Source organism: Ictidomys tridecemlineatus, chromosome 11, assembly GCF_052094955.1.
Source record: "Ictidomys tridecemlineatus isolate mIctTri1 chromosome 11, mIctTri1.hap1, whole genome shotgun sequence".
NCBI lineage: Eukaryota > Metazoa > Chordata > Mammalia > Rodentia > Sciuridae > Ictidomys > Ictidomys tridecemlineatus.
Window position 1 is genome coordinate 123481678 of NC_135487.1, and position 21606 is coordinate 123503283.

At 55.4% G+C, this 21606-nt stretch overlaps 1 long non-coding RNA gene across 1 annotated transcript; it reads right to left on the reverse strand.

Annotated features, from left to right (window-relative positions):
• Positions 1-886: 886 nt before the first annotated feature.
• Positions 887-8538, reverse strand: LOC144368421 (uncharacterized). Its single transcript, XR_013428180.1, has 3 exons — positions 8416-8538; positions 4688-4807; positions 887-943 (listed from the first exon to the last, which is right to left on the reverse strand). It is a non-coding gene; the product is annotated as an uncharacterized LOC144368421 (long non-coding RNA).
• Between the last annotated feature and the right edge of the window lie 13068 nt (positions 8539-21606).

The window sequence follows — 21606 nt, forward strand, 5'->3', positions numbered from 1 at the left end:
CTGCTCCAGTGTGGGGGTGGCTGCGGCTCAGCCTTCCCTTGGCGCCGGCTTCGGGAGCTGGAAACATGAATTATTAGTTTCTTATCGCTCGGACCGCCATCGCTCATGCTGCCAGGACCTGGTGGGAGCTGGCGGAGGTCCCCCGCCTCCTCTGCTGGCCCTGAGCTGCTGCTTCTCTTGGAGACTCCCGGTGGGGCTCAGCCCTACCCCACCCAGCCCCTCTGGGAGTGTGACCCCTGGAGCAGGAGGCTGCAACAGGCATGGGAGCTGCAGTGCTGTGCTCTGAGCCTCAGATCCTCTCTGTGAGTGAAGCCAGACCTCACACGCCAGCAAAGCACTGGCCCAGGGAGGGTGGGGTCCTTATCAGGGTGCTCTCCAAGGGGCACAGACTGCCTCGTCCCTGGCCAGAGAGGAGAGGAAGTCCCCTCTAGGAGCCACAGTGCCTTAGGCAGGTCAGAGCTCCATCACCTGCAGGACAGCCAGGGGCTTGAGGAGACCCTGAGGAAAGGGATGGTGCTGGCTAGGGTCTGGGTGGGGGTACGGGAGCCTTCTGTGGGCTTTGTGCCTGGTCTCCTGGGCTTTTTGTCTGCACCTCCAAGTACAGCTGCTGAGGTGTGTGGGCTGGGGGCTGAACTCCAAGGCCACAGCCCAGATGGTGACCAGGTGGTTACCTGTCACAGAAGCACGCACCCTCCTGCAAGGCTCCCAGCCAAGCTGGGGAGTGCAAGGCTAAGGCAAAGCTGGGGTGTGGGAGGAATGGGGACCTGGCACCCACCTCTGCCTCTTGCCTGCCAAGCCCCTCCAGGTGCCTCCTGGGCTGCAGCCCTACTTCATCTCTGTGAGGATGTGGAACCTAGAGGGTAGGCCTTGCGCCCAGGGCTGTTTGCCCACCACTTCCTGGCTGTGTGGCCTTGGAGAGACTGTCAGTTCTTCCAACCTCAGTCTGTAAAATGGGAATGAGGATAAAAGGAGACAAAATTAGTATGTACTGAGTGTCCGGGGTGTGTGCAGGTGTCATAGGTGGAGTAGGGTGGCCCCTGCAGCCCTGCATGCTGGGCAGTCCCATCCTTCAGGCAGCGTGGCTTCAAAAAGTCTGACCACATTCCATCTGCTTTCTGTTTTATTCACGTCTGGACAGAGTTGTAGTGAATGTCCCAATGTACTTGTCTCCTCCCAGGTCATCTCTGTCATTTCTGGGTCACCTTCAGTTGACTGGTTTCCTCTTTTCCTGCTGGGCTGTGTCTTCTGCTTCTTTGCACAACTGTGAGGGTGTTCTCTCTCTCTCTCTCTCTCTCTCTCTCTCTCTCTCTCTCTTCCCTTCCGTCCCTCCCTCCATGTTTATTTTGTTTATTTATCTTTATGTGGTGCTGAGGATCAAACCCAGGGCCTCATACGTGCTACACCTCATCTCTGAGCTAGCCCTCTCACAGTGCCTGGGCTGCACAACATGGCTGACCCCATGCCCTCTGCAACCTGCTGAACACACCTTCAGCCCCAACAGCTGCACCTGGCACTGAAGACCACTCATCAGGGCCTGAGACACAGAGCAGCCCTGGGGTCCCTCTTTCTAACCCTGTGCATCCTTGATGCCAGTTTTGAATGCCATTTCTGCCAGGAAGCTTCCTGGATCCTCCAGTCAGAAAGCATCCTGTTCCTGGAGCTTCTGAACACATCCAAACCGTGGCGTTCTGACTCCCACAGAGATCCTGTCTTGCTCTAGCTGGACGGGAGCCCCAGTGGATGGCACTCTGGCACTCTTGGCTGATGGTTCCTTAACTGAAACCAGAAGAGAAGAGCCAACCAAGGGCACGGTCCTTCTGGCTGGGCTGTGGGCAGGGCTGAGGTCTGCGGGATATCTGAAGGTCCGGAGGCTCCAGGCTCCCACAGCCCCAGGCTGGGCTCTCAGAGGGCTGCTCCTGCTGGCGTCTGCCCTTCCCCATTTTTCTGGTCCCTCTGCTCCTGTCCCCTGTGGCCTGTCTAGCCACCTCCCTGGCTACCACACCACACCCTCTACCTCAGATGGCTTCCTCCCGGCCCCAGCTCACACACACAGAATCCCTTACCCCGGGAGCATTGCAGGCATGCACAGTCCACTGCCTTGGCCCTGGCCAGGCTGTGCATTAACACAAAGACAGCTGGCTGGGTTTCCCTCACCCAGGTCTGGAGCCCCTGAATGGGGAGCCCCCACCCCCACTCCGTGTGGTCGCCTCTAGACGGATTTCATTTATCACTGACGGAGGATGAGTAATTTTATTGTGAAGCACAGTTCAGGGTGATAGATGAGGGAGCAGGGCAGGTGGTCGCCTTGCTGTCTTCCTCTCCAGAGGGAGGCTGGAAGGAGGATCCTGCCTCTCCATAAGTGGAGGCTGGCAGTTGGGGAGGAAAGAGCCCCGTCAGGGTGGCTGGCCACGCCAGATGGGAGTGAGGAGGCGGGGAAGGCAGACCAGGTCTCCCTGTCCAGATAGGGCAGGACCAGGACATGGCCATCCCCCACGTCCTGACTAGGGCTGAGGGCCCTACAGGTGGGAGTATGGAGGGGCAGATGTGTAACTCCAGCATCCAAACAGAAAAAGTGGGGATGCTTTCCTCTGAAAATTGCCACAGCAATCAGCTTCTCTTTGAATCCATGTGTTTCTGTTTGGTTTCCTTTTTTTTTTTTTTTAATTTGCAGTACTGTGAACTGAACTCACTGAGCCACACCCTCAGCCCTTGTCATTTTTTAATTTTGAGACAGGATCTTGCTAAGTTGCCCAGGCTGGCCTTGAACTTGAGATCCTCTGTCCTCAACCCTGCTAATCCACTGTTCTTAACAATGCCCATCTCACCAGCTACTGCACACCCACACTTCAAAGTAGCACTTGCCCGCTGGGGCTGGAGCTGGGGCTCAGTGGTAGAGCACTTGCTTAGCAAGTAGGAGGCAGTAGGTTCCATTCTCAGCACCACACAAAAATAAACAAAATAAAAGGTATTGTGTCCATCTACAACTAAGAAAAATAAACAAAGTAACACTTGCCATTGGTCACTTCCAGGTGGTGAGGGACCCTGCATTGCTGCAGGTGGGATTTGGGGTTCTGGCCTGCCCGCCCACTCCAAGGTCCCCGGCCTGGGTGGGATGTGTGTGGCTGGGTGGGTGGAAGCTGGGAGGCGCAGGTGCCAGGGAGCAAGCCCACCCCGACTGCTTATGGTGGGCAAGGTTCTGGGGTCTGGGAGGGCTGAGCAGACCCAGGACTTCCCTCCACTGTGGTCAGCCAGCAGCCTCCCTCTGGCAGGCAGGTTAGCCCCCTGGCTGGACATGGGTCAGACAGTCCTGCAGGACCTCTCAATCTTGGCCAAGAAGCGTGGATGGTGGGCGCCTCGCTGTGTGACAGTCCCTGTCAGTCACGATGGTTGAGGGCCCAGAGAGAAGCGGGGGCGGCGACGGGAGGGGGCGCTGGAGGGGGCGCTGGCTGGCGGAGCTGTCCCCAGCCGCCGGCTGCGTCCCCGGAGGCTGGCGGCTGCGGCGCCAGGCGCGTCCGGGAAGTCTGGGCAGCCGCGCCGCCACTGCCCCTGGCCTGCCCCCAGCCTGCCCCCAGCCTGCCCCTGTGGGCTTAACCCTTAGTCTCTCTGAGCTAACCCTCGTGCCCAGGCCTGGCTTAACCCTTAGGTCTCCACTGGTCTAACTCTTCTGTCTCAGGGACTAGCTGACATCCACTGTGCCTAAGTTGGCCCCAGTGGGCAGCCCAGGAGCAGCGCCTACTGGAGCTTCAGGCTGGAGAAAGACGCTGGCCCAGGTCACTGAGGACACTGCCCCTCCCTCCTGCCCCCTTTTCCCAGGGTCTGCAGCCAGGCCTGCTGTCTTCCCCTTGTACCACAGGGACGCAGTGAGGGCACACTGGATAATGACGATTTCTGCTAAAATTGTTAGGATGCTGGGCTCCCTACCCAGCTCTTTGTGCAAATCATGAAGCTTGTCAAGGTGGCCTGCCCAGGAAACTGAGGCTCTGAGAGGCCAGGACTTGGCTCAGCCCTGGCCGGTGGTAGAGCTGGATCCTGAGTTCTCACACAAGACTGGCATTTGAACCATAGATAGGAGCCTTAAAAATAGCGTAAAGGTCGCTGCTGTGGCACGTGCCTATGATCCCAGAGACTTGGTCCAGAGTTATTAGGATAATGAACTTGAGGCCACCCTTGGTTACTTAGCAAGACTCTGTCTCAAAAACAAAACAAAACAAAAACAAAAAACAAAATACACACACACACACACATACAGAGAGAGAGAGAGAAGACTAAGGATGTTGATCAGTGGTAAAGTGACCGGTATTAAATCCCCAGCACAAACAAACAAACAAACAACAAAAACTAGAACTTTAAGGGGTTAAGGTGTAGTTTAGAGGTAGAGCACTGCCCAGCATGCTCTACCATGAGGCCTGGGTTCAATACCCAGCACCAGGGAAAACAAAAGAAAATAAGACATTAAGGAACAGAAATCATTGGTCAGCCAGAGAATGACAGAAAAGGCTTGGGCACACTACTGGAGACAAGGGAGGGAGAGAGGTGCTCCAAATTAGGGCTCCTAGGGTTTCCACAGCCTCAGCCTCTCTACTACACGTATTCAGTTCCCCAGGACTCGGCTGAGGTCTGGGTAGCAAGTGTGTGCAAGAGGACGTGGGCCTTCAGCCCCTCCAGTCAAGGAAAGGTTGAGTCTCACCTGATCAGAACTGCTGCAGTCCATTTTCTCTGGGTTTCTTTGTTGAGGCTTGGGAGGTCTCAGCACAGCTGTGGCCCACAGGTTGGACAGGGATACCTGGGACCCAGAGTCCTGTAGCACCTGCAGGGCAGTCCCAAACCATCTTCCTGGCTCCTGTGCATTTTAGGTGGGTGGTGGCTGGCTAAATTTCTCAGCATCTCCCCAAGTGTCCCCCTCACTTGTGACCTTGGGTTCAATACCCAGTCTCATCCTAGGTGGAGACAGCTGGATTTGCTGAACTATGGGAACTCTTTCCATTTTTCTGAGCAGGAAAGAAAAGAGGGTGGGAAACTGGTTTCTGAGAGCCAGGTCACATGCTAGGAGGACCTCTGGCTGCATACAGTCACCTCTTGCAGCAGGAGGACAGTAGAGTGAGCACATGTGGAGGGGCTGGGGTCCAAGAGACTGACCATGAGGGACAACTATGCACCCAGCCAAGGTCTGCATCTTATGCCACTATCAAAGCCTACGGTGGGTGAGGATAATTCCACGGGTTATGCTGCACTGCTGTGGTACATCCTTAAAACTGGCAAGAGTGGGTTGGCAAGTGAGGAGGGCCTTGACTCAGAGGATAGTGCTGGATCTGCTCCCGAAGGCGGTGGAGCCCACTGCCCATGCAGGGTGAGATACCTGCAGACTTCTCTTCCTAGACAACTGACCAGGCGGTCAGAGAGAGGCAGAGTGAAGAAAGTCAGGGTCAGGGTGAATTGACCCTTGGCCTGACTGGTGAGAGACTGAACATGTTTAAGGGCCAAGGGGCTGAGGTGGGGGCTGAAGATCCAGGAGAGTTTCCCCCAAAGCAAGGTCAGACTTAGATGGGAGGTGGACCCCCAGCATCAGGCCAAGGGCAGGAATGCCTGATGGGTGGGGGTCTGTTCAAGGTTGGTGAAGGAGGAGGAAGGCAGGGAGGGGGTCATCAGGGCTTCTGCCAATGGCTCGGTGAGGTGCAAAGGTGCAGAGGTTGCTGCTAAGTGACTGAAGCCACAGTGTGGGCAGAGGTGAGCCATCAGGGTCCCCTCTGCAGGGAACAGTGTCAGGAGGTGGAGCTCGTCTGCAGCTGGGGAGGGCAGATCAGGTAGAGAGGAGTCGTCGTGGACACGCAGCAGAAGGGGGCTGCAGGTGGAGGGGGAGCAGGGCTCTTAGCCACAGCCCAGAGAGTCCTGATCTGGCTGAGGATGGTGGGGCTCGAGTTCTAGGGACAGCTGGGTACTAGCACTCAGGCACAGCTAGATGGCTGAGTGCGGGCACATATGGCCTGCATGGCTTATTTTTTTATTTTATTGAGATAGTATTCACATTACAGGGGCTGGGGTTGTGACTCAGCCGTAGAGTGCCCGCTTAGCGTATGTAGGGCCCTGGGTTTGATCCTCAGCACTACAAAAAAATAAATAAACAAAATAAAGGTATTGTGTTCAACTACAACTAAAAAAATATTAAGAAATTCACACAACATAAATTTAAGCTCAAAGTGAAAAATTCAGTGGTGTTTTTTGCATTCACAGTGTTGTACAACTTGAAATTTCGCCTCTTTTTTTTTTTTTGAGAGAGAGAATTTTTAATATTTATTTTCTAGTTCTCGGCGGACACAACATCTTTGTTGGTATGTGGTGCTGGGGATCGAACCCGGGCCGCACGCATGCCAGGCGAGCGCGCTACCACTTGAGCCACATCCCCAGCCCTCACCTAACTCTTGACACATTTCGTAGCACCAAGCAGTCACCCCTGTTCTTCCTTCCCTTGAGCTGGGTAACCACAACTCTATTTCCTGTTTCTATGGATTTGCCTTTTCTGGACTCTTTTCTAGATGGAGTCCTGCACTAGGTGCCCTCTGGTGTCTGTTTTTGCTGATCATACTGTTTTCAGAGTTCATCCATGTTGAAGCATGTGTCAAGCTTTATTCCCTTTGGGGCTGAATAGCATTCACCCTGTGGATGGACCACAGTTGTATCATTCACCCACTGACGGCCCTGGGGCGCTCCCACTGTATGGCCATTGTGGGCAATGAGGCTGTCGACATTAAGTGTTGTTGAGCACTAGTTGCAGTCCTTTCTGGCAGGTGCCGGAGGCTGGAATTGTGTGTCCTGTGTGATTCTGTGCTTAACTTTTGTGAGAAGTTGCCCTTCCACGTTTCATAACCTCACCAGTCATACAAGAGGGTTCCAACTTCTCCACATCCTCATCAACACCTGTTATTTTCCTTTTTAAAATTTAGCATTCTAGCAGATTTGGAGTGGTACCTGGCGCGCTGGTTTTGTGTTTATTTTTCCCATCGTTCAGGGGCTTCAGAAGGTGGAGTTTACCAGGGAAATGAAAGTGTCGTGCCAGGAATGGGGTGAGATGGGGGCAACAGGCCTGTGGAGATCACACAATGTGCTGAGGAGGCCAGGTGCTTGCTGTTGACAGGAGCTCTCACTGCTGGACCAGCATGAGAGACAGCCCTTCTTCCTCTATCCCCATAGTCCCTGCAAAGCTGGGTCAGTCCCTAGACTTGTGCACATGGTCAGATCTGCAAACCTCACCCTAGAGTCACAGAGTCAATGCAGGGTCTCCCAGAGGGTGGGGAGGGACTCAGGGCAGGTGTCCTGACCAAACAGCTATGGATAGATCCTTCCTGGAACATGAGTCTAGAATTAGTGTCCAGAAAAAAAGCTCACACTTTGGGAGCCTTGCTATTGTTAAGGCAGTTGTCTTTTCTGTGAAGCTTACTGATTCCTCATCCTTACTTTCTACACATACTCTGGGAATTCCTACACACACTTGGGCAGTGATACAGGAATTCAGGCAGGTGCAACAGGGCTGGGAGGAGGATTTTTGCCCCCTGGGGGCTGTGTGGGAAGCTGGGCAGGTGTCAGCTTTGGACAGGGTCATGGGCTTGGTCACCTTGTGTAAGAGCTTGTGCATCTAGGGAGGCCATGATGGTGGGGGACCTCTGGTGCAGGTGGCACTGGGGGCCAGCACCTAAACCTCAGGCTCTTTCTTGGATTTCTCCTGGGAGTGAGCAGAAGGAAGGACACAATGTGGGGACATTTTCTGTACTAGATGTTGATGGGAGAGTGTCAGGTGAACCTCATTGATGGTGTGTGGGAAGGGACCCCACGCTCAGATGCTCAGCCCCTGACTCTGGAGGACCACAGAGAGAAGATGTGTTCTGCCAGAGGCTGTGCTGGTTCCGACTGCCAGGCCCTCCCCTCTGCCACTGTGATCACTTCTCCATGGGACTCCAGAGCCCAGGCACAGGCAGAGAGGACTCCAAAGGTGGGAGGGCTTGTTTCCTACCACCAGACCCTGAGACTGGAGGCCAGCATCCTGCGGCTGTATCCCCCGCTCTCTGAGCCTCCGCCAGCTTTGTCGATCCAGGTTTTCTCATTTCCATGGCTGGGTTCTGTCTGGTGACATGGAAGTGAGAGGAACACAGGCTGCAGTGGTCTAGCAGGAAGCCCATCTATCTCCCTAAGGGAGCCCTCACTTCCCAGATTCTGGGTCTAGCTGCTGCAAGCTGTACAGAAGGGTCAGTGTGCCCTCTGGTGGCCAGTGCTGTCCTTGCAGGCTGAGGGAAAGAAGCAGAGGACCCTGTCCTTAGGCCTGACCTCTGACTCTGTTCAGCTTAGCCCCCAGCTCAGTGTCCAACCTTGTCTTTGACGTGGTAAAAACATTCTGGCTTTACTTTCATCCTCAGGGAAGCCACTTACCATGTGCTGAGGCAGCCCCAGAAGAGGCTGGTCTGTCCACAGGGGCCCAGGTCTGTCCTCAGCCACAGAAGGGAGCTTGGAAGTGGAGTTCCCAGGCTAGCCTTCAAAAGAGACTGCAGCCCCGGCCACAGAGACCTGGGGCCTGGGTAGCTGCCAAACCACACCTCAGATTCTGATCCAAAGCAGGAGTAAGATAATCAATGCTTATTGTTTTATGTTTGGGGCATGGGGCCAGAAACATGCCACCCTGAAGCATGTCTTTGGCATGTTTCAAGGTGAAATACCGAGAAGCTGCTGAAAAGATGCCCTTTGTAACTGAGATTTACATCCATCCATACTAGGAAAAATGGCAGATGCAGGTAGGACTTCCTGTTTGACACTCATTCCCTTTCTGCCTGGAAAAGTTTCTTCTGCAGAAAGAAGATGGGGCTCTGACACCTGCCCAGTCCGAGGTGGTCACAAGTGCCTGTGCTGTGGAAGTTATCGGACCACAGGACAACCCTGGCTCCCTCTGCTCCTCCCCCAAGCTTCTGCAGCCAGCACCACTGCCTGGGCCCTAGGAACCCAAAGCCCCCATGCACCATCCTGCCCCTCCCTGGGCCTCTTGGAGCAGTGTGTGCCTCCTGTGTTTAGGCATATAGTGCCTAATTACCACGTAAGTTCCCTATTAATCTGTCTGTTGCTCCGTTTCCTTCGTAGCTTAAAATGATCAAAACTTGAGAGGGAAAAGAATAAGTCAAGCACCTCCCTGCAGGGCTACTGGGTTGCATGGTAGCAGGTGACTCCCCCAGGAGCATGGATGCTCCTGATGATGAGTGCAAAGACTTGTTTGGGAGCACAAGGCTGCCTGGTGTGTGTAGGCATGAGAGGCAGCGTGTGAGACGGTGGCTGCTCATGAACTCCTGACACTTCGCCACACAGGCACCTTCCTGGGCCCAGGAGCATGTGCTCTAGAGGGAAACCGACCACAACCCACAGGAAGATTCGGATCATCGTGCAGGGGAGGAAATACCAAGGAGAGTGTGCAGGGCCTGGGAAGTGAGGTGGGATGGTCAGGCACATCCTTGGAAGGAGTGACATTTGAATGGAAGGGGTTGGGGAGATAAGAAGGATAGAGAATGAAACAGACTTTGTCATTACTGTGTGAATCTATATGACTGCATGACCAAGGTGATCCTGCAACCTGTACACTCAGAAAAATGAGAAATTACATCCCACCTGCTTCAAATGTATGATATGTCAAGATCATTGTACTGCCATGTGTAACTAAGTAAAACAACCAACAAATGAACAAACAAAGAGCATTTGAACGGAAACCTAGGTGGTGGGTGGGAACGCTCTGGACCTGGCTGCCCGCAGAGGAACAGTGAATGTGAAGGCTGAGTGGTGCTGGAGACAGTGGGCAGGTCAGCACAGTGGGCAGGAGCGGAGAATGAGCACATCGAGGTCAACAGGTGGGTACAGTCAGCCTGAGGGGTCGCAGTGTGAGCGGCTGAGTGTGGCTGGGGGTGCCCCGGACCACCGCGGGACTCAATGACCCACCACGAAAGACTCAGGGACTCAGAAGAGCGAGCCAGAGGCTGTGGGGAAGAGGGATGTGGGCAGGGCCCGAGCACCAGGGCAGTCCAGCACCTGCACCCCTGCCGCCATTTCCATGGGGCACGCCAGGGGAGGGGTTCAGTGGGCATCGAGGACGCCTCTGCGAAGACAGTGCCGGTCTGGAACACCAGCACTGGGGGACTCCCGGGAGTGGGAGGCACAGGGTGGGAGCCATGAACACGCGCTCCAGGCGCGTGTGAGGAGCAGCCCCAAGGAAGCCGGGTTGAGGGCAGCAGAGGAGAGAGCTGCAGGGGCACATGCCGCCCCTGGGACAGGGAAGAAGGCCAGGCCTCTGACTGAGGGACGCAGAGGCCAGGGAGGAAAGGCCTGAGGGTTCCGGTGGACACCCGGGAGGCGAGGGCGAGTGCAGGAGGCGAGAGGGCGGGAGGCGGGGTGCGGGAGGCGGGGTGCGGGAGGCGGGGTGCGGGAGGCGAGAGGGCGGGAGGCGAGAGGGCGGGAGGCGGGGTGCGGGAGGCGGGAGGCGGGGTGCGGGAGGCGGGGTGCGGGAGGCGAGAGGGCGGGAGGCGAGAGGGCGGGAGGCGAGAGGGCGGGAGGCGGGGTGCGGGAGGCGGGAGGCGGGGTGCGGGAGGCGGGGTGCGGGAGGCGAGAGGGCGGGAGGCGGGGTGCGGGAGGCGAGAGGGCGGGAGGCGGGGTGCGGGAGGCGGGGTGCGGGAGGCGGGGTGCGGGAGGCGGGGTGCGGGAGGCGGGGTGCGGGAGGCGAGAGGGCGGGAGGCGGGGTGCGGGAGGCGGGGTGCGGGAGGCGAGAGGGCGGGAGGCGGGGTGCGGGAGGCGAGAGGGCGGGAGGCGGGGTGCGGGAGGCGAGAGGGCGGGAGGCGGGGTGCGGGAGGCGGGGTGCGGGAGGCGAGAGGGCGGGAGGCGAGAGGGCGGGAGGCGGGGTGCGGGAGGCGGGGTGCGGGAGGCGAGAGGGCGGGAGGCGGTGTGCGGGAGGCGGCGGGCTTCCTGGTCCCGCACACTGCTGACAGGGGAAGTGCGTGGGACAGCCCGCCTGTGACAAATGGAGAGAAAGAAACTTACTTGGAGTTTCCAGAACAAAAGGACCCCACAGGCAGTCTCACCCGCCGAGGACAGAGGCCCTTCTACCCCAAACGAGCCCCACCCACCCAGGAAGGCCCCACCCACTAGCGTGAGACCACGCCCACTCAAGACAAAGCCACACCAGTTCGTGATGAGACCACGCCTATTAGAATGAGGCCCCGCCCACCCTGGCTCTGGCCTGGCCCTGCCCACATTCACACCCATACCTCTGCAGTGCCACTGGGCTGCCATCTCTGCCCGTGGCCAGACACCAGCCCTCGCAGCTGCCCAGCCGAAAGCATCTGACCTGAGCCAGAGCCTCTGGACATTTCCAGAAGGCAACTCCTGAGTACCAGAGTGGGTGCTGGCCACCCACTGCTGTTCCCTTTCCAGAGTGGCACAATTTAGGAGGAAAGTTGGGACCTCACAGGATGCTGTTGGGCTTCAGGCTTCCCCTGCTGAGGGGCAGAAGTAATGGCTAGAGCGTCCACACCCCACATCTGTTCTGTTTCTCACCTCCTCCTCTCTCTCCCCAGGCCACAGCCTCTTGTTTCATTAACAAGAGTCCAGTGTGCCAATAGTCAAGGGGTTCTGACAAGTTCTGGGCAGAGCCAGGCCTTCATGTACAGGGACTGGCCTGTTGTAGGGGCAATAGGGACTTTGTGGACTGAGCACTGGAGGTGACTTCAAGCTGCTGTGATGGCCATTCCATCACCAGTCACAGCTGGAGGCCCAGAGACCACCAGGCTCAGCCTGTCCAAACTTGTTCCCACTGCTTCTCCGTCTAGGCCACCTGTTTCCTGCTCCATAGCCCAGGGTGGAGAGCACCACAGCCCAAGGGTTACAGGCAGCTTCTTGCTTTCTCTGGGTACCACTGTCTTAGTTTGCTAAGGTTGCCATGACAAAATGCCACAGATGGCTGAGAGCAGGAATGATTTCCCCCAGGTTCTGGGGTCTGGAGGTCCAGGTCTACTATGTGAGCTGGGTCAATTTCTGGAAGGGCCATTTAATCACCTCCTCAGGGGGCCCACTTCCAAATGCTGCCCCCTGGGGTTAGGCTTCAGCCTGTGGATTTGGGGAAACATAGCACCCACTTGTCCCCTCAAATCTCTGCTTGGTGTATCATGTGTTGTGTTCCCTCAGATTCATTTGTTGGAGTCCTAATTCCCAGTCCTCCAGAATATGGCTATGTAGAGCAGGATCTTCAAAGAGGCAATTAAGGTTAAGTGAGGCCCTAGTCCAGTAGGCCTCCTGAGGAGAGTAGGGTAGACTCACAGAGGACATAGGAGACAGAGGGCACCTGCAAGCCCTGTAGAGCGGCCTCAGGGACAGCCAGCCTGCAGCACCTCCAGCTCAGACTGCAGCCCCCAGGGCTGTGAGGCAGGCATGTCTGCTGCTGGAGCTGCTGTTGTGGGTGCCTTGCTAGGTTGGCTTGAGACTGTAGCCTATGGATGTGGGCTGGCATTTCCTTCAACCCTTCCTCATCCCCTAGGGGGTTCCCTTCAGATGGGCTTCTGGGACTCAGGTGGGAGGGATCACTATCATTATTTGACCCCACAAACCTACCCCTCTTTCATCCGAAGCCAACCCCAGTTTCTCCTTATAGGGAGCGTGGTCCAGGCAGTGCCCACCTGCTCTGCTGGCTGCCAGGGCCCAGGCTTTTCTCAGCAGCAGCTCAGGACCCTGGGTAAAGAGGCACCTGGGTCTGCCTGCTCCTACTGTTACAGCCCGAGTGCTTGACCTCAGCCAGCTGCCCCCATGGCCATGGATGGAAGCCATTTTAGACTAACCTCCAAAGCTGTGCTCCTCCCCCAGTGACATGTGGTCCTTTTTCAACCAGGGATGAGCACAAAGACTGGACTGCAGAGGAGATACCTGTGGACACTTTCCTCTGGCCAGGGGCCAGCACCCCCTGAGACACACCATACCCTGACATGTCCAAGTAAACAGATTTGCCTGCCTAGCCCCCTCCCACTCAGAATCATGCACTCACCTGACTGCCGCACTGGCTCCAAGTCAGCTCCCTCTATGCAGTGGACAGTCGCTCGCTCACAGACTTGTCTGCCCAGTACCCCCTGACCCCCATGGCTCTGCAGACACTTCTTTCACTAGACTCTCTCCATCCCACACCCCAGAGGGACCAGGGGCTCCCAGTGGAGCTCTTCCCAGATCCCTCCAGCAGCTCCACAGGCCTGGGAACTGAGGGTTCTCATGGCCTTGAGGCATCTCCTTCAGAGAAGAGTCCTGGCCCCTCCCCATGATATCCAGGAGAGGTGGGCACCTGGTTGGTTCTGGTGTCATGAGGAAGGGAGAGTCATGGGACTGGAGGCCAGCACTGTCTCTCTTCAGTGGGGACTTGGCTTCCAGGTGTGGCAAAGGAGGTCCTGTGTCAGTTGCCTGGGGAACACCACATGGCCGTCCCTGCAGAAAGGGCCTTCAGAATCATACCTGCTACTTAGAACATAGCACATGAGCCTATTTTTAAAACACAAGTTTGGTACACAAAAACCTGGCTTGGCGGGCCTCACAGAAGACAAGCTGGTGGGGGGAATTCAGGTAGAAGCCCCCTCCCATGCCTCCTCCTGACTCTTGTCCTGGGGACAGCAGCAGGAAGAGGGCAGCGAGGTCAGGTCTGAGCAGTCCAAGTACTGGAGGGGTTGCTGCAGGGCTGGACGCTGCCCTTTCTTCTCTGTTCCTGGAGTTGCATTCTTGGGACAATCACGTCCCTCTCCTCTTTCCTTCTAAATTCCTTTGTGGTTCACCTTTTCCATGCATACCACTCTCTAAAGGAGCCATGTCTGCACATCTGGAGTTTCTCTCCATTCCTCTTTTCTGGGAAATGTGTGTGTGTGTGTGTGTGTGTGTGTGTGTGTGTGTATGGGATGGGGTCCGGGAATTGAACCCAAGGGCACTCTACTGCTGAGCTGTGTCCTCAGCTCTTTTGATTTTTATTTGAGACAAGGTCTTGTTAAGTTGCCCAGGCTGGCCTCAAAATGTTAATCTCCTGCTTCAGCCACCTGAGTCGCTGGGATTACAGGTGTGGCCACCATGCCCAGCTAGGAAATAATTTTTTTAAAAATATTTATTTATTTATTTTTTAGTTTTCGGTGGACACAACATCTTTGTTTGTATGTGGTGCTGAGAATTGAACCCGGGCCACACACATGCCAGGCAAGTGCGCTACTCTTGAGCCACATCCCCAGCCCTGGAAATCATTATTTATGTTAGACTTTTCATTAGCTGGGTGTAGCCTATAGTCCCAGCACTCAGGAGGCTGAGGCAGGAGGATCACTTGATGTCACCCAGTCAATCCCATGTGCTGCAGAACTGCCCACTTCCACAGGAACCAGGTCTCCTTGTCCCCTCCTGCTTCCTGCCTCCTTGGGACTTCTTGAGGCTGGTGGGCCGCAGGACTCTGACCCCTCTTTTCTCTCCTGTGGCTCATGTGCTATGGCTGCCCCTCTTGGCCTCTGCCAGTCCCATGACCACCTGCCATTACAGAGTTCTCTGCTAGGCATGCACCCGAGGGCATGCTGAGAGCTCAGCCTGCCTTTAACCAGGTGGATGGGTCAGTGAGTAGAGGCCACTTGCCAGTCAGCATCAGCCACACTGTCCTCTCTGGGCTCACCAGCAGGACCTGCCTGCTGCCTGGGGGGCCCTTGTGAGGTGCACACCTCCTGTGCCACCACAGGTGTACTCACGGCCACTACTGGGGAGGTCTGTGGCTCCTGTCTTTCATTCCCTTCCTCTTTTTATCCATCCTGGCCTCCGTTCATCACTAGGTGCTGGGGATACATTGGTGGCCCAGGCACACTAGCCCCTGTCAGGGTTTGGATGTGAGTTGTCCCCCAGTGCTGCTGTGTTAATGCAGGAATGTTCAGAGGTGAAATGAATGATTGGATTGTGAGAGCTGTGACCTAACCCATCCCTCTCAGAATGGACTGACTGGGTGGAAACCAGGTGTGGCTGGAGGGGACTCGTCCCTGGGGGCTGCCCTGAAAGGTGCATCTTCCCTGCAGCCTCCCCCTCTCTGCCTGCTTCCTGGCTTTGAGGTGAGCATGGCTCCTTTGCCACACACTTTGACCCAGGCACCCAGAGGAGACGTTGAGTGTCGAGCCAGGTGGTGCTGTGGGGTGAAGGAGAACTGTGCAGACTAGATGTCAAGCCTCATCCCTGCCCTCCCTGCATCCCAGAAGGGGCTGGAGCAGCAGCAGCCCCTCTGCCTTGGGCAGGAGCTTTGAGAAGTCAAGGATGAGGACAAGGCTGGGCTGCAGCCCTGTAGGTACAGGCAACTGGCTTTTTGTCTTTATTTCTTTTAGTTTAGTTTTCTAAAATGGCTGTAAAATTGTATGTTTTTTAAAATTGCATGGATTTATGCATACATGATATATTTACATTTGTATTTAAAAATATTTTTAGTTAGAGATGGACACAATACCTTTATTTTATTTATTTTATGTGTTTGGAGAATCAAATCCAGTGCCTCAAATGTGCTATGCAAGCATTCTACCACTGAGCTGCAATCTCAGCCCTGCAGGTTTGTATTTATACCAATAGTGCTTGCCCTCACAGAGTTGTGTCTCCTGGTGAGAACACTCAACATCCTTTCTCTGGGATTTTTCTAGCTGCAATGTATCACCACTATAGTCTCAAACTAACAGATATCTTGAGCTTTCTTCCCCTACCAATGAGCTCAGTGTTCTTCCACAACGTGGCCTCTTTGGGCCTTCTCAGCCTCTGGCAACCATGGTTCTGAGCTGGCCGTTTTCATGCCTGGCCTACTTGCTTAGTGCACTGTCCACTAGGCCTGCCCACCCTTCTTTCTAAGGGCTGGACAGCATCCCATTGCACCTCTGGCACATTATCATGGTTGGCAGACACTTCAGCTGATTCTACACCTTGGCTGCAGGAAGGTGAGGCTGCGATATCACTGTGATGTGCTGGGTTCATTTCTGCCTAGGAGTGGAACTACTGGATCACGTCGTCGTTCTAGTTTTGATTTTTTTCAGGAACCTCCATGCTGTTTTCTACAAGGGTTGTGCTAATGGACATTCTCACCAGGAGGGTGCAAGAATGTCCTTTACTCCATATCTTTGCCAAAACTTGTCAGCTTCTGTCTTTGTTTGTTTGTTTTAATTAGTTACACATGACAGTACAATGACCTTGACATATCATACATTTGAATCAGATGGGCTATAATTTCTCATTATTCTGAGTGTACAGATTGCAGAATCACATTGGTCATGCAGTCATGTATATACACACAGCAATAATAATGTCTATTTCATTCTACTATCCTTCCTTCTGTCTTTTTGATAGTGTGTGGTTTACTTTGCATTTCCCTGATAATTAGTGATGTCATTTTTAAATTTCATATACCATATGTCTTCTCTTCTTCCTCCTCCTCCTCCTCTCCCTTTTCCTCCTCTTCTTCAGAATACAAGATTGGGGGTATCTCCTGTGAAAGAGAGGGCAGGGAGCAGGACAGGGTAGAGAGCACCACGCCAGTACACAGAGCTGCAGAAGCCTGAACCAGCTGGCAGGAACCAGTGTCAGAGACCAGACAGGAGCCCTGCTTGGAGCAGAACTGCTGAGGCCCTGCACCCCCGCTTGCTTAGTCACTGGTGGAAACTACCAGAACAGGAGAGAGGGATTAAAACAGGAAGGAGCCAGGCAGTGCCAGTAGCCTGGTGTGCCACTCCAGAGCAGCAGGCCTGAGTGCAGTGGCAGATAGGAAGGCGATGGTCTGCTGCTGCACTCCTTTTAGCCCAGACGTTCTCTTAACCCCATAAAGCATTTCAACTCCCCCACACTAGAGGGCTTGAGCACAGGGAAACCTGCACTGCCCGACAGACCTGTTCATCCAGGGCCTCCTCACTGTGTGCGTAGTGCTCCGCCCGTTTATTGAACAGTAATGTTGTGAAGGGGAGCAGCTCCTTTCTGAAGAGCTGTCAGGGTGGTGCGATTTCCTCTCCAAGACACTGAAGGAAAAACCCAGCCCCACTTGACTCCTTCTTGTCCAAACTGGAAGGGCAGCGTCACCATGTCCCTCCCCTTTCATCTGGTAACAGCAGTCCTCCCTCAACCCCATCCCCTGGAGGGAGCCCTCTGCACGCCCACCCATCACTGCACCACAGCCCTGGAGCCAGCGACTGCCCAGAGGCGGTCCTGCAACTGGGTCACCCGGTGGGGACCTCTCTCTTTGGGGCTTGAGCTCTGAGGACATTGTCCAGGGACTTCTGATGAATAGGGGGGAGAGAGAGAGAGAGAGAGAGAGAGAGAGAGAGAGAGAGAGAGAGAGGCTAAAACAGGGAGGAGCCAGGCAGTGCCAGGAGGCCTGGTGTTTTATCCCAGAAGAGCCAGGCCTGGCTGTCTTGGCTTCTCCCCAGTTATGGGCCAGTCAATCCCTTTGGACTGCATCCCTTCCTGATGAGTTTAGGACTGATGAGGCTTTGACCAAGGCCCCTTTCTTCCTGCCTGTGACCTCTGGGAACCCAGAGGAGGCAGGAATGCCTACAGGAGAGCCTCTCCTTCAATCTCTACTCCCTCTACCCCCGTCTTCCTGCCCCTACCCTGCAAAAGGATATGGGATGCCCAACTGGTTCGCCCTTCCCCAGGGTCTGAGGCTGTGCCCTGTTCTAGGACCACACTGAAACAACATTCTCTTGGACACCTCTGGGAGGCGGGGGTGGTGTCCTCCTCACTGGGGGATGTGGCCAGCATCCCACATCACTGCGGGTGAGTGTGTCCTTGAGCCTCTCAGAGAGAGCAGCCAGGGTGCAGGGGTGTCCTGTGGGGGAGCTGGGTCAGGACGCAGGTGCAGTGGCAGATGCTCAAGTGAGGCTGGCTACTCCAGATCCTGGGCCCCACCCCAGCCCTTCCTCTGTGCCTTCTGCAGGCACCACTGGGCCTCGGCCCCCTTGTTCTTGTGCAGGTTCTGGCCCTGCTCATCCTGCGGCTGCTGCTTTCCCCACCACAACAACTGAGCACTTCTCCACTGGTGCTGCTCCCCGTGTCTGCTCCTGAGCTTCTCCTTGGCTTTGGGGCCTGCCCAGGTGTGCCTCGTTGTGGACCTTCACCACCTTGCCCAGTGAGGTGGTCCACTTCATCTTGTCCAGATCTGGACCTGCCCTGCAGTCTGCTCCCTCTGTAGCTCTCCAGTGGGCCTTGCTGTGTCTGCTGACACTCAAGATGCTGCAGACGGTTCTGGAGAATCACTGGTGTGAGGGTTCCTTTCCTCTTCTTCATTTTTTTAATATTTATTTTTAGTTATAGGTGGATACAATACCTTCATTTTATTTTTATGTGGTGCTGAGGATTGAACCCAGTGCCTCACGCATGGCAGGCGAGCGCTCTACCTCTGAGCCCCAGCCCCAGCCCTCCTTTCCTCTCCTGCTCTTCTCTTTCCTCTACTGGGCCTGGCTGGCCGGCACCTCCTCACACAGCTCCACCTTAATGCAGATGAACACCAGCTCCCGCGGCCCTGGCTGGCCATCTCCAGGGAAGCCTGGCTGCCTCCTCTGTCTTTGTTGCCTTCTCCATTCCACCAGGCCCTTTTTGGTGCCGTTCCTTTCTCTGTGGCTTTTTATCCAGAACGGCAGTGGGCAGCTTCTTAAGGCTACCCTGGTCCCTGGCCTGCTGGATCTTTTCCCGTAGCACTATTGCAGGATCTCTCTTGCAAAGAGAGAGTTTGCCCCTCCATCCCACCATAAGGTTCCTCCTCTTGGGTTGCTGCTGGCTTCTTGGACCCGGGAGTCACTGGAGACTTCTCCCCAAAGGAGTTGGCCTTGCTCCCAGCCTTCTGTTTCTGTTCCCAGGATTTCTTTTGTGTTTTCTTCCTTTTATTCTTTTAGGGCCCAGAAGCTTCTGAGCCTTGAATATTGCCAGCCTGTGTGTGCCACAGAGACTGGGGCCTGGGCGGGGTGCAGGTCTTTGGGCCAAGTCCTGTGGGTAGCTGTCCTTGGTGAGGTGGGAGGCTGTGGCTGCCTCTTGCTGGGTCCCTTCAGAGGTACAACTCAAGTACCTTCTTTTAAGAAATGTCTACTTAGGTCTTTGGTCCATGTTTTAGATTTTTTTGGCTATTCAGTTGTTAGATGAAGAGCTTGCAAACATTTTCCCTCCTTCTGGAAGTTGTCTGTTGATTATTTCCTTGGTTGGGCAGAAGCTGTTTAATTTGATCTGATTCAATTTGTCAGGTTTTGTTTTTATTGCCTGTGCTTTTGAGGTTTTATAGAAGAAATCACAGACTCGTCTCCTAAAGTGATCTTTCCCCAGAGCTACTCCCACCTGGGGGCACTAGCTGGCCTCAGGAGAAACCTTGACTCTCCTCCAGGAAGCCGTGTGGGGAACCCCGTCCCAGGCAGAGCTGCTCCATTAGCAGAGTGGGGAAAGGCTGTGGAGACGGGCCCAGCCCGAGCAGCTCTGTCCTGAAAATCAGGATGGAGAGAGAGGGAGCTTCAGGTCCTCAGCTGCAGAGGTGAACTCCGAACCCGCAACTGGAATCTGCCCCCTCAGACTTTCCGCCTATGTCCTGGTTAACCTGAAGCAGCTGGGTGGATGTGATGCTGGATACTGGGTGCCCGGCCTCAGTGATGCAAGGCTGGAACTGGGTGGGGTGGCACACACCAGGCTTCTGGAGTCTGCCGACAGCTGAGAGCCAGGTGGAGACTTTCAGAGTCTCTGAGTTACCTAGAAACACCTGCTGCCAACCTCACCTTCTTTCCTTCCCTGTGAGAAGCTGGAGAGGTGGAGGGTGGACAGTGACCTCCACTGGGCTGGACATGGCACAGGCCAGGGTCTGGCTGGGAAGGCATCTCCCTGTGGCTGTGGAGCCTGCACCTCATTCCTCCCCTGCTCACCCCATTTCTGAGCTGGAGAGGAACTCCGAGTGGTCCTGGAGTAGCCCTGACCACAGAGGCCCCTCCAGCAAGCTTGGCCATCCCCTCTGGGATAGTAGAGCAGTGGGAAGCAGGGACAAGGGGATTCCAGCATGCCGCAAGGGACTACCTGTCCTGCTGTGGATGGAGCTGGGCTTTGGCCCCAATGTCCCTGTCCCTCGGGATGTTGGAGGACTGCCTGTGTCTGAGAGAGATGGGCCAGCAGACACTGGGACATTTCCAATTAACAGATCATAGAAACAGATTTTGAAGTAGAGAACTCACTCCTGCTCCCAGACATCAGGGGCTGGGCTGTGGCTCAGTGGTACAGCGCCTGCCTTGCATATGTGAGGCACTGGGTTCGATCCTCAGCACTGCATAGAAATAAATAAATAAAGATATTGTGTCCATCTACAAAAAAGAGAGAGAGAGAGAGAGAGAGTGTGACATCAGAGTAGCGTGGCACACTGCCTTCCCGTTCCTGGGATTATCTGGGAGAGGACTCTGAGGTGAGAGTGTGAGCCACACGCGGCACTGTCACTACTCAGCCTCTCCCACAACAGGGCCCAGTGAGTGTGGGCTCCTCTCCCAGCCCCTTCAGACAAGATGGGTGGCCTCTCTGTGTGGCATTTCCAATGGTCTTTATTGTCCTGCACACTCCTGGCCAAAGCCACATGACACCACAAACACATGACCCACTTGAGCTTGTTCAGAATCTGAGACCAGCTTCCTTCTCTTCCTGACCTGCTGAGAACAGGTGGATATTCATGGCACCTTGGGGCCAGGGATGGAGGGCAGCAGTATCTGGACCCCTCTGCAGCCTGCTGGTCAGACATTCCGTGTGAAAACTCAAGATTCCCTCAAGGTTGGGAGGAAGAGCCTTGGAAGATGACTGAACTCAGATGAACCTGCAAGGCAGGGAGGTGGACCAAGTCCAGCGCAGCACCGGGAATGCTGGTCTCAGCAGAGTGAGATGAACTCAGAAGCACTGGTCTCTATTCTGGGGCAGAGCCCAAGTCCCTGGCCACAGCTCTGCCTGGCTCTCTCTGGTCCCAGTGCCACACATGTCATGCTGTGTCTGCCACTCCACCCCTCTGCTCCACCCTGCACCATGCTCAGCTGCTACCAGCCCTCTGGAGGTGTTCCTGCATCTGCTGTGTGGCCTCGCCCTGTCCCATAGTCCACCAGGAGACCCCAGCTACACTCAATGCCCAGTGCTATCCCATGGCCCACCAGACGACCAATGATGCACTGACTTCCAGGCCACTGTTGTCCCACGGCCCACCAGGAGACCTCCTTGGCACTCCCTGCCCAACTCAGTGCTGTCCCACAGCACCCCAGGAGACCTCTTCTGCACTCCTGGACCAGCCCAGTGCTGACCCATAGCCCATTGGGAGACCTCTTCTGCACTGACTGCTGTCCCCAGGAGACCTCTTCTGCACTCCCTGCCTAGCCCAGTGCTGTCCCATGGCCCGTCAGGAGACCTCTTCTGCTCTCCCTGCCTAGCCCAGTGCTGTCCCATGGCCCATCTGGAGACCTCTGCTGCATTCCCTGCCCAACCCAGTGCAGTCCCATGGCCCGTCAGGAGACCTCTTCTGCTCTCCCTGCCTAGCCCAGTGCTGTCCCATGGCCTCCAAGAGACCTCCTCTGCACTTCCTGCCCAGCTCAGTGCTGTCCCATG